At 43.5% G+C, this 12,084-nt stretch overlaps 1 pseudogene; it reads left to right on the top strand.

Moving 5' to 3' along the window:
• The first annotated feature begins 10,260 nt into the window (after positions 1-10,260).
• Positions 10,261-10,673, top strand: LOC112414012 (2-iminobutanoate/2-iminopropanoate deaminase pseudogene; annotated as a pseudogene).
• The last annotated feature ends 1,411 nt before the right edge of the window (positions 10,674-12,084 follow it).

The raw sequence follows: 12,084 nt of genomic DNA on the forward strand, positions 1-12,084 counted from the left end.
ATATAAAATAATCTTGAAACCTGAAATACCCCAAATGTCTTGGGTGATGTTGAAGAAACATTCTGGGTTTAACCCTGGCTGTCCAGTGGTTAAGACTCTGCCCTTCCACTGCAGGGTGCACAGGTTCAATCCCTGGTTGGGGAACTGGATCCCGCATGCTGTGTGACAAAAAAATTAAAAAAAAACAAAACCCAAACAAAACAATAAAAGCATTCTAATGGGGGAGGGCCGTGCCCAGAAGAATTTCATAATAGAATGCAAAGGGTCTGTACAGGGACATGTTATCATGGGAATGCTAGGTACTCATTGTTTTGCTGTAAAAAAAAGCCTTGGCAAAAAAACCAAGGAGTGGCCTGTATAGTAAAGAATTTAATTTTGCTCTAAAAATGTTCTGGCCTTTGCCTTAGGCTTCTGGGAGGTAATCTCTTAGCTCTTGGAATGTCAGGCTGATAGGATTGTTTTTGTTTGCCTGGGGGCTTTGAGCCATGCCAACAGCATGATTTAGAGTGGGTGCTTTGGGTCATGTCAAAACTCTGGACTGACAGGGTGAGCTTCCCCTGTTGGCAATAGTCTGCTCATTGCCACACATCATTCCTGGATGCCATGGGGAGAGGACAACTAGAAAACTCTGTGTTTGGACTCTGCCCTATGCACTTCCTCTCTTGGCTGATTTTAATCTGTATCCTTTCGTTGCAGTAGACCATAACTGTGCGTAAAACAGCTTTCAGCATGTTCTGTGAGTCCTTCTAGTGAATTAAAGAAAAGCCTAAGGGTGGTCTTGGGGACCTCCAAATTTACAGTTGACGTCAGAAGTGAGGGTGGTCCTCTGGACCGTTCCCTTTAACTGTACAATGTCTTTCATATTAGAGGGTTTCCTTGGATACCTGTTGATACTTGAGTGTCAGCTCCCACTTAAGCATGGATGGGTAAAAATCTGTGTGTGGTACCTACACGTGGACTGCACTTCACATTAGGCTGGCTGTTCAGTGGGAAACCTCCATGTAGATGTTTGCTCTTGGACTGGTCACATTCTATAGAGAAGACTGTCAAATACTGCTTGAGGGAGGTGCTGATTGTCAATGTTCTGCAAGCCCAGGAGAAAGAAAGGTGGCGTCTCAGCATCCAGTATGCATATGCTAATGAACCCCTCCATTTTCCTTTGCTTTCAATTATTCCTTGGTGCCCCCCAGTCCCAAGCCCCTTGCCTTTTCCCTGTTTGTGGGGATGAGGCAGTAGCTTGATTGTTTATAGCTGGCAAGGGAAAGGAAGCTCTAATTGCTTCTCAGACAGACTTTCAAGTCTCTCTTTTATTCTCCTTCCCTGCCTCACCCCTGCCTCCATTTCGGCTCCATTTCTAGCAGTGTCTGATGCCACCAATTCCCAAGCCTTTTGCGGCTTCTCGGCCGTAAATCCAGTTGTTTCTTGACTTTCTTCACTGTCAGTTTAGGATTTAGTTTTTTCAGGGTGCTAAATCATTTGTCACTTAATAATCTGCTTTCTGGCTTTCACAGTTTTCATGCTTTGTTTTCTCTCCTATTCTTTCTTTTTTGGGGGGTTGGTTTATTGATTTAAACTCTCTGGGTGAACTGGGTTACATCTATTGGTTCAGTAGGTTCTGAGATAGGATTTCATTTGATTTTGCCTAAGATTTTTAAGACTGGGACCAGAAGCAAACACTCTCAAAACTGGAAGGGATGTGGGAGATCATATATGGGACTTGCCCCCCTCCCCCCACAAGCTGAAGTCGTGGCCCTGACAGGGGAAAAGACTAGCTTAATATCTCACAGCCAGAGAGGGGCAGGGCTGGGACTGGCTTCCAGATCTGGTTATTCCTAGGCTACCAGTTCTTGCTGCTAGGGACAAGAAGGAAGCCCCCAAACAGAGCTCAGCCCGAGGTTTTCAAATGAAGGTCCATAGAGATGTGCTGGGGTTCTGGATATGTCTGGCTTAAATTTCATTTTAAAGTAGATTTAAAGCACTCATGTTTATATTTTGCCCTTTTTTTTTTTTTACCAATAAAACACTACTTTTATTGGATTAAAAATCCCTATACTGTCATTTTAGCATGGTTTTAGGAGAGAATAGACATAAATGCAAAGGTTCAATTCTTCCATCTTTGCCCAGACATCAGGACTTTGTTTTCTGTATCTTTCTTGGCTTGCACGATGATGCAAGGTGACAGCAAGGACATAGAAGATACATAACGGTGTTGCTGACTAACTTCTCAGGAAGTAAAGTAAAGGCGGTCCAGTAAAACAATCCTTTATTTTTTAGTTAGGTGGGTGATAGGGTTTTACATTTTATCCTTGGTAATGAGCTTGATCATTCCTAACATAATGGAAAACGGGGGAAAAAACAAAGTATCGGGGTAAGAAATAACAGAAGGATGAGAAGTGAGAAGATGCCCTTCCTCTGGCTTTCAGCTCCAACCTGGCCCCACCTCCCTTTTCTTTTTCTTTTTGTGCTTGAGGAGCATAATCCAAATAAGAATTCATTTCAATGCTTAGTAATAAAAAGAGAAAAAGAATCACCTGCTTTTAAACTTCATAATAGGTCTTTAAGGAGAATTAAGGTCTTATATTATTGATTAAAAAGACTTAAGAGATAGGGCTTCCCTGGTGGCACAGTGGTTGAGAGTCCGCCTGCTGATGCAGGGTTCGCGGGTTCATGCCCCGGTCCGGGAAAGATCTCACATGCTGGGGTAGAGGCTGGGCCCATAAGCCTGTGCTCCACCCACCCGCATACCGCAAAAAACAAACAAACAAACAAAGACTTAAGAGATAGTATCATGCCTCAAGTACATTGTTATGTCTTAAGAAATACAACAATTACATAGAAGGTGGAGACCTTGTTTGGACCCTGGTTTGAGCAAACCAACTATAAAATGCCATTTTTGAGCCAAATCAGGATATTTGATTTTGGTCTGGGTATTAGATGACATTAATTTTGTTTGTATAGCTGATAATATTGTGGTTATGCATACACATAAATGCCCTAATTTATACAGGTGCATGAAGACATGCTATATGAGAATTACTTGAAAATATTAAGATATTACTGCAAGCGGACTTCCCTGGTGGCGCAGTGGTTAAGAATCCGCCTGCCAATGCAGCGAACACGGGTTTGAGCCCTGGTCCGGGAAGATCCCACATGCCGCGGAGCAACTAAGCCCGTGCACAACAACTACTGAGCCTGCGCTCTAGAGCCCGTGTGCCACAACTACTGAAGCCCGCGTGCCTAGAGCCCGTGCTCCACAACAAGAGAAGCCACCGCAATGAGAAGCCCGCGCACCGCAACGAAGAGTAGCCCCCGTTCGCTGCAACTAGAGAAAGCCCACGCGCAACAATGAAGACCCAATGCAGCCAAAAATAAATAAACAAAATAAATTTATAAAAAAAAAACACAAAAGGGTAAAAAAAGAGGGAATGGGGCTTCCCTGGTGGCGCAGTGGTTGAGAATCTGCCTGCTAATACAGGGGACACGGGTTCGAGCCCTGGTCTGGGAGGATCCCACATGCCGCAGAGCAACTAGGCCCGTGAGCCACAACTACTGAGCCTACGCGTCTGGAGCCTGTGCTCCGCAACAAGAGAGGCCACGACAGTGAGAGGCCTGCGCACCGCGATGAAGAGTGGCCCCCGCTTGCCAAAACTAGAGAAAGCACTTGCACAGAAACGAAGACCCAACACAGCCAAAAATAAATAAATAAATAAATTAAAGTACCCTTAATTTAAAAAAAAGGAATGAAAATTTTTAGGCAAAACAGCAAATGAGGTCATGGATGCTGACTCTATTTGGGAAAGGGAGCTCTGGAACACATGGAAAATGGGTAGAAATAAAATGAGACTAATAATACTAACAGTAAGAATAGTAGCTAAGACTCATAGTAAATAGGCTTAGCTATCTTGCTGCTATTATCAATAATATAGAATAACTGCAAGATCTTACTTCTCCTTAAGAAGTTTTTTAAAAGGTGATTTAAAAAAAATTTATACTTGCTGCTCTGTATCAGGCACTATATTTATCTCACTTATATGATCCCAACAAGCATGTGAGTTAGACACTGTTAATGTCACCTTTTTACATATGTGGAAACTAAGGTACAGAAATCTTAAGTGACTTGCCCAAGGCCCCATGACCGGGAAACGGCAAGCGAGGATTCTCGTCCTGCCTGGAGACCATATCATTTACCTTTAAAATCCTGACCAAAAGAAATTATTTTTGGAATGCACAAAACCATGGCTATTTTGACCAAGGAGATTTCTGTTCAATGTTTTATAGATATAATTTATGGTACATTGAAAAAGTAAAAATGCACCAGAAGCCCAACTGCTGTGCACGTAGTTTCTGGAAATTTGTAGAGTAACTGTGTTCAGAGTCACCTCTAGCAGTTGTGATTTGATTTCTCCCAGGTGGAAAATATGTCCTTTCCCACACAGTAGTGACTGCCAGGTAAACTCAGTGTCCCTTTGCTGCCCAAAGGGGACTCCTGGGAGAAGAGGAGAGGTTGGCTGCAACTACAACATTTGACACCAGCTGGCTCCCCTAAACATAGGGCTTCTGCTACATTTTAACACTTTTTTTAGTCCATGGCAACAGAATCATTACAGAAATTAGCTGCTTTAGAGTAAGACAGCAGTGGATGAGACAATTGGAAAATGAAATCTATTTGGGAAAGTAGAAGCATCCTATAAATGAGCTTTTCTGTTCATCCTGAAGTGTTCTGTCCATTGCACTTATGTGGGTCTACAGTTAACGAAGCTCTTTTCGCATAAAAAAGCAGAAAATGCTCTTTTGAAAAAAAAAAAAGGGAAAGAAACATTAGTGATTTTTAAAAATGCTGAATCCTAGGTGTAGAGGGCTTAAAAATGACTCAGGTATGTACTTCGTGCCTGTGTTTTCAACTCTGACTTTTGCATGAGCAAGAAGAGTAAGAACCAATCTTGTTGATATAAACGATGTCCTCACCCACGGTGCTTGTCATAGGCTTCACTAGGTGGCATTTGAATTGTGAATATTGCAGTTGTAGAAAGAAGAATGAAAATAAAAACAAGGAATGAGGAAGATGGAGGAAGATTATAGGTTGTGTCCATGCAGTTTATGGCAAAGGAAAGCAGTGGCGTCTGGCTCAGGACAGGGGTATGTGCAGGGGATAGCTGCAGGTAGTAATTGAAATTTATATAGACTTTGGCTAAACTGTGACCACCACCCACATTATCCCCATAGTCTCCCAGGTCAGACATCATACCATTAAGCGTGATACAATCGCTCTCACAACAGGGGCTACTAGTTAGAGAGAACTCCAAGATGGTTACTGAAATGCCTGATGAAAACAAAGGACAAAAAGAACACCTCCATGCTCAGAAAGAAAAAATGGAATTGGTTTGCTGCAGGGCCTCTGGACATACCATGTGACAATGTAAGGGGCGTTTCCCCCTCACAGACCCTCCAGGTCAGGATCCACATGGTGCAGAATAGAGAGAGCATTGATGAGAATATGTGTCAGTGACTATATTTAGCATGATACAGATTTTCTTTCTTTTGCAGAGACATAGGTACCTTCTGTACCGCTACTAGTGTAATAATAATCAATAAACATGATCATTTACTGAGTGATTACTATGAGCTGACACACGACTTGGGGAAGACGTGAATCCCCAAAGGTATGGATGCTGCTCAGACCAAAATAACAGAGGCCCACTATAACATTACCATCCTCATTCAATAGAAAAAGAATCTGAGGCTCAAGGGGTTAAGTAACTTACCCAAGGTCACACAGCTGGTAGGTGAGGAAGTCCTGTCTTGACACCTCATATTTTGTGGACTGTGAGTGGACATATCCAGGCGGCACAATTCTGGGAACCATGTCCTTTGAACGCATTTGTGTAGAATATAATAATTTTAATACAGTTAAATATGAACGTAACAAAGGCATTCTGAAACTTTGTTTCCGCTGCTCCTATCAGGGTGTTTCTGGGTTCCCAGGCTCTGGTGCTTTTTTTTTTTTTTTTTTTTCACCAGGTCACGAAGCCGTGTCCCCTGTATACATAGGCAGGTGGACTCTCAACCACTGCGCCACCAGGGAAGCCCCATCTGGTGCATTTTTCATTGCAGTTATTGTATTCCTCATCTCTGTTTAGTTGTCCTTTATATTTTCTAACTCTTTGTTAAAAACTTTTAGCCTCTCACTCTTTGCATCCATTCTTCTCCGGAGTTCTTTGATCACCTTTATGATCACTACCTGAACTCTTTCTCAGGTAGATTGCCTATCTCCACTTCACTTAGTTCTTCTTGCTGGGTTTTATCTTGTTCCTTCATCTGCAAGGTGTTCCTCTGTTGCCTCATTTTGCCTAAATTGCTGTTTATATATATTTTTTTCACTTTTTTTTTTTTTTTTTTCGGCCGCACTGCGGAGCTTGCAGGATCTTAGTTCCCCGACCAGGGATCCAACCAGGGCCCTCAGCAGTGAAAGCATGGTGTCCCAACCACTGGACTGCCAGGGAACCGCCAACTCTGTATTTTTATGTATGTGGTAGGTTAGGTACATTTCCCGACCTTGGAGAAGTGGCCTTTGGTAGCAGACGTCCCATGTTTCCCCACAGCGCACTCCCCTCTTGTCACCTGACTCATATGCTCTAGGGGTCCCCCTAAGAGGGCTGCACGGGTCCTTCTTTGCGGCGGGCTGACCATGAGGGCGGTCTGGTAGGCTTGGTTGGCCCCGGGCCCGGCCTTGAGAGGAGGCTGCCGGCCGCTGCTCGGCAGGCCCAGGGCATGAAGCGGCTGACGGCGGACCCCAGGAGGCCTCAGGGCTAGTGCGGCCTCACCAGCGGGTCTGGGCTTTTGGGTGGAGCCAGGTCCTGGGGTTAGTGCCGGCTTACTGGAGGGCAGAGCCGGGTCGTGGAGTCTGGCTGCAGGGCCCAGGGCTCCTGGAGCTGGTGTCGGATTTCGGGGTGGCTGCGGGGAGCAGCCGGTTCCTGACCCAGTCGCGTACGAAGTCCAGGCTGTCCCGAAGCTTGTGTGTGGCCTGCTGGTGGTGAGTCACGGTCTGACCCTGCTGGTGTGCAGGCTGGGTCCGCAGGCTGTGGATTTACCACCTCTGTTGTCTCCCCTCGGGCGGGGGAGGTCGGTGGGAGGCTAGAGCAGGCTCCGTAGGGAGGGGCCGAGCGCAGGGGATTCTGGGACTGGTCCTGAACGCTGGCGGGCGGAGCTGGTCCTGGGCCCTCTGGTGGGCAGGGCTCTGTGCTCTGGGCGTCTTAAAGCAGCCTGACGGCTGAGGAGTGGGCCCGTGTCCTATCCTGAGGTGCTGCTTGGCCTGAGGCGTCCAGGCACTGGCACCAGCAGGCTGTTGGGCCTGAGCTAATAAGCTAGAGGGGAGGATTCCACAACGGCAGGCTTGCCAGCACTGGGGTCCGAGAAGGCCGCCGCCAGTGTCTGTGTCCCCAGCGTCAGCTGCTGTTGCCTTCTGCTTCGCCGGGAGACTCCAAGACCAGCAGGTAGGTCTGACCCAGGCTCCTGTCAAATTACTGCTTCTCTCCTGGGTCCCAGAACGTGTGAGATTTTATATGCGCCCTTTAAGAGTGGAGCCTCTATTTCCCACAGCCCTCTGAGTCGGCCCAAAAGGAAGCCCCTCTGGCCTTCAAGGCCAGATGCTCTGGGGTCTCATTGCTCCTGGTGCAGGACCCCCAGGCTTGGAAGCCCGGCATGTGATTGAGAACTCTCACTCCTTTGGGAGAACCTCTGCAACGTTATTATTCTCCAGTGTGTAGGTCGCCCACCTGGGAGTATGGGACTTGAATATATTGTGAGTCTGCCCCCTCCGACTGTTACCAAATTGGTTGCCTGGACTCGTGAAGGAGTTCTAGCCTGGGCTAAGACCCCTTGTCTTGGCCAGGGTGGTTCTCTTTTTTTTTTTTTTTTTACGGGGCACGAACCCACGTCTCCGGCATCAGCAGGCGGACTCTCAACCACTGCGCCACCAGGGGAAGCCCTGAGCAAGATGTTTTATCGTCTCTTTTTTTGGACTGTTCAGAGGCCTTTTTGGATTGTCAGGGTACTTGGCTATACTCTGATTAGCTAAGGTTCCTTGATAAGTGATGACTTCCAGATAAATAGTTTTCTGTGTAAGAAGGGTCTATTTTTTTAAAATAAATTTATTTATTTATTTATTTATGGCTGCGTTGGGTCTTCGTTGCTGTGTGCGGGCTTTCTCTAGTTGCGGCGAGCGGGGTCTACTCTTTGTTGCCGTGCGCGGGCTTCTCATTGCGGTGGCTTCTCTTGTTGCGGAGCACGGGCTGCAGGCGCACGGCCTTCAGTAGTTGTGGCTCATGGGCTCTAGAGCGCAGGCTCAGTAGTTGTGGCACACAGGGGCTTAGTTGCTCCGCGGCATGTGGGATCTTCCCGGCCCAGGGCTCGAACCCGTGTCCCCGGCATTGGCAGGCGGATTCTTAACCTCTGCACCACCAGGGAAATCCCAGAAGGGTCTATTTTAAAACTAGAATTTCTTGTGTTCTTGCCACTCCACGATGGAGAGTTTAGCTGAATGAGATTTTATCACTAGCATAACTGTATAGAAAATGGATTCCTCAGAGAAATCTTGTATGCCCTGGTTTCAAAGTGGGAATAAAAATGATATGAGTTTTAATCTCTTATTCACTGTCCTAACTGTAAATTTGCCACCAAAATATTAGGGAATGACATAATTTCAGTTAATGATAAAACAAAAAGTTATTTTTCTTTTATTATTGAGATGGTAATAAAAAGTTGTAAAGAACATTTTGAAAAAACAAATAGTAAACAATTTTAAAAAGGAAATCACTTAATCTTACTTCCAGAGATAGTCATTGTTCATGTTTTTTACTGTGTCCTTCTAGACTTTTTGAGCGTACACACTCACTGATGAGTGTCCTCAAAAGATAGACTGCAAGTTTTTTTGCTCCCTTCAACTTGTATTTTACTCCAGTCATTCAGTTAAAAAGTCACCAAAGCTGGAACTGTCTATTTCACTTTAGACAATTAGGTAATTTTTTTTTTTTAAATTAGGTAATTTTTATGGTGGTTGACTTACCATGCTTTGGGGAGGAGGGTAAAATATGACCTGTAAGACCAGGAATTTAGCTGTCTGAGCTCTATCATTCTGTGATGATGGCTGCACACCAAGAAAACACGTGTCCGTTCATGAAAGCCAGGGGGACACAAAAGGACAGGCCTGTTGGTCAAGTCAACAAACAGCCTGTCAGTTGACTATGCTTTCCCTCTTCCAACTGTAGACCATGTGGTTATTGGGTGTGTTTCCAAAGAGGTGGCGATGACTCCCAGAGACCTATGTTTACTCCGCCTGGGTCGAGTGTGCTTCAAGGCATTTACAATTTATTGGAATCTGAAATGAAATGAAGAAAGCAAGTGAGCTGCTGTAACAAACAGGTGGCTTTCATTAAATATAACCATTAATCTTGTCCTGATTATTTACCAGACTGTGTTAGATTTCAATGTTTCCTTAATCTATTGATGGGCTATCACCACAAAATATGTCACTGAAGTAAAATAATGGCTGATGTGTTAATGAAAACCATCAGGGAGACCAGAAGCCTCCCCTCCATAGAATGAGGACAATGAAGAATCTGTTTAGGAAGAAAGAAGGAATTACTGATGTTAATCAGATTGAACTACCTCTTTGGAGCTGTGTTTAGGATAGTGGAACTAAAGTACAAGGCTGTGTAAAGACCTGTTGAATTATAGGAGCACTTCTAATTAAGCACTTCACAATGAAAATCTGAGTTTTACAAAAGCAATTTTAAAGGGATGATTCTTTATTTTACAAATGATTCACAATATAGTTAACAATACTGTATTGTATGCTTAAAGACTTGCTAGGAGGATAGCTCTTATGTTAAGTGTTCATATCACTAATAACAGTACTAAAAATAATGATAAATAAGAGGGCAGGAGAAAACTTCCAGAGGTGATGGATAGGTTTATGACATTGATTATGATGATGGTTTCATGAGTGTATACTTATCTCCAAACTCATCAAGTTGTGCACGTTAAGTATGTATAGCTTTTTATATGTGACTCATACCTCAATAAAGTGGTTTAAAAATAATAAAATTTAAGAACAACAAACACAAAAATATTCACAATAGAATTTTTAAAAAGATTAATCATCCAGTAAAATTAACATAGCATTTTCATTTTAAAATTCTGTCTGTAGAGACCCGTGAGACACGAGTACGTACGGGTGGGGGCGGCAAGGGAAAAGGATTAGCCATGTTGTCTTTGATCAGAAAGGTGATCAGCACCGCGAAAGCCCCAGCGGCCACTGGTCCCTACAGTCAGGCTGTGATAGTCGACAGGACCATTTACATTTCAGGACAGCTAGGCATGGATCCTGCAAGTGGACAGCTTGTGTCAGGAGGGGTGGCAGAAGAGGCTAAACAAGCTCTTACAAACATGGGTGAAATTCTGAAAGCAGCAGGCGGTGACCTCACGAATGCGGTAAAAACGACTGTTTTGCTGGCTGACATAAACGACTTCAATACTGTCAATGACATCTACAGGCAATATTCCAGAGTAGTTTTCCTGCAAGAGCTGCTTACCAGGTAGCTGCTTTTACCAAAGGAGGCCGTGTTGAGATTGAAGCAGTAGCTGTCCGAGGACCTCTTGTGACAGCATCGCTCTAAGTGGGCCCAGTGTTATTCAGTCTGGAATTTTAATAATGTTTTTAAATTAACGTCTTAATCTTTACAGTATTTGTTGGAAAGTGTAAGGTTGACTGAAATATCTGATGTTATTATGGAAATACCATATAATAAGGGGAATTGAACATGAGTTGAAGATTAATGATGAATCTAGTTAGTGATGTTATAAATTACACTTCTGTAAAACTCATATTACTGGATGTGGGAAAAGAGACACACATTACATAGTTACTCAGAAAAATAAAAGTAAAGGGAAATAGCATATAGGAAAGATGAGTTACTATTCCTGAGAAATAAGAAAGAACACACCTAATTCAATTAAACTCTATTAATTTAATGATGTGAACTATTTAGTTCTCATGTCAGATACATGACTCTGCTTTTACTTGAGTAAAGTTAAAGCATTTAAGTTTGAATGGTAGAGGTAAAAGAAGAAACTGGACCAGATTTTATATAGATAATATTTTTCTAATGGAAATAAAATAACATGCAGATTTTAAAAAGTAATAAAAATAAAATGAAATAAAATAAAATTCTGTCTGTAACATACTGGGAACATACCTAAAGTATAAAATAAAAAAATATGATACACGAAGTTTACAATGGAGGAAACAGGTGGGGGTGTGAAGCCCTTCAGTTTTATCTGTTGGGTTCAGAGCAACTTTTACACACTGATTAACAAAGGAGAAATCACACTTCAGCAGTATTTCTTCTCTACTTTCCATAATGTATATGGAATTTGAAGGGACTTAGTGAAACCTTTTTACTAAGTAATCAAGGAAACTGAACTCAGAGAAACTAAGAGATTGCCCTAAATCGGCCAACCAGTGAATGGCAGGTTCTCATAATGGTCAGAAACACAAGTTCTGGCATTTGACTGCCAAGTTCAAGTCCTGGCTTCTCAGGAAGCTTCATATCCTTGGGCAACTTGTTTCATTTCTCTAGATCTAGGTTTTCTTATCAGTAAAGTACAAGCTGAGCTTATCTACTACAGAGGGTGGCTGTGAGAATTTATTCTCCATGTGGCACACTTGGCGTTATTTGAAGTAAACATTCAGTAAGTGTTAGCCACGATGGCTGCAGTATTCTCAATAATAAAAACCAGGACGAGAACTCAACGAGAACTCAACTCAACGAGAACTCAACCCATCCAGGGTCTTTTCCTTTACACAAGTAATCACAGATGATATTAAAATGTTTATCATGGCCTGGGTACCAACTGGTCAGAATGAACCCATACCACCAAGATGGCAGCCTTTGTGTTCCCTTCCCGGCAGGAAATCTCACAGGAACACAAGACAATGGATGGCTCTACAGTTCTTGGAATGGATGTGTGGATTCCCTTTGTATAATTTTAGGGAGGCATTAATGACTGTAGAATAAGTATCACTTG

This window comes from Neophocaena asiaeorientalis, unplaced genomic scaffold, assembly GCF_003031525.2.
Source record: "Neophocaena asiaeorientalis asiaeorientalis breed wild unplaced genomic scaffold, Neophocaena_asiaeorientalis_V1.1 scaffold217, whole genome shotgun sequence".
NCBI classification, from domain to species: Eukaryota; Metazoa; Chordata; class Mammalia; order Artiodactyla; family Phocoenidae; genus Neophocaena; species Neophocaena asiaeorientalis.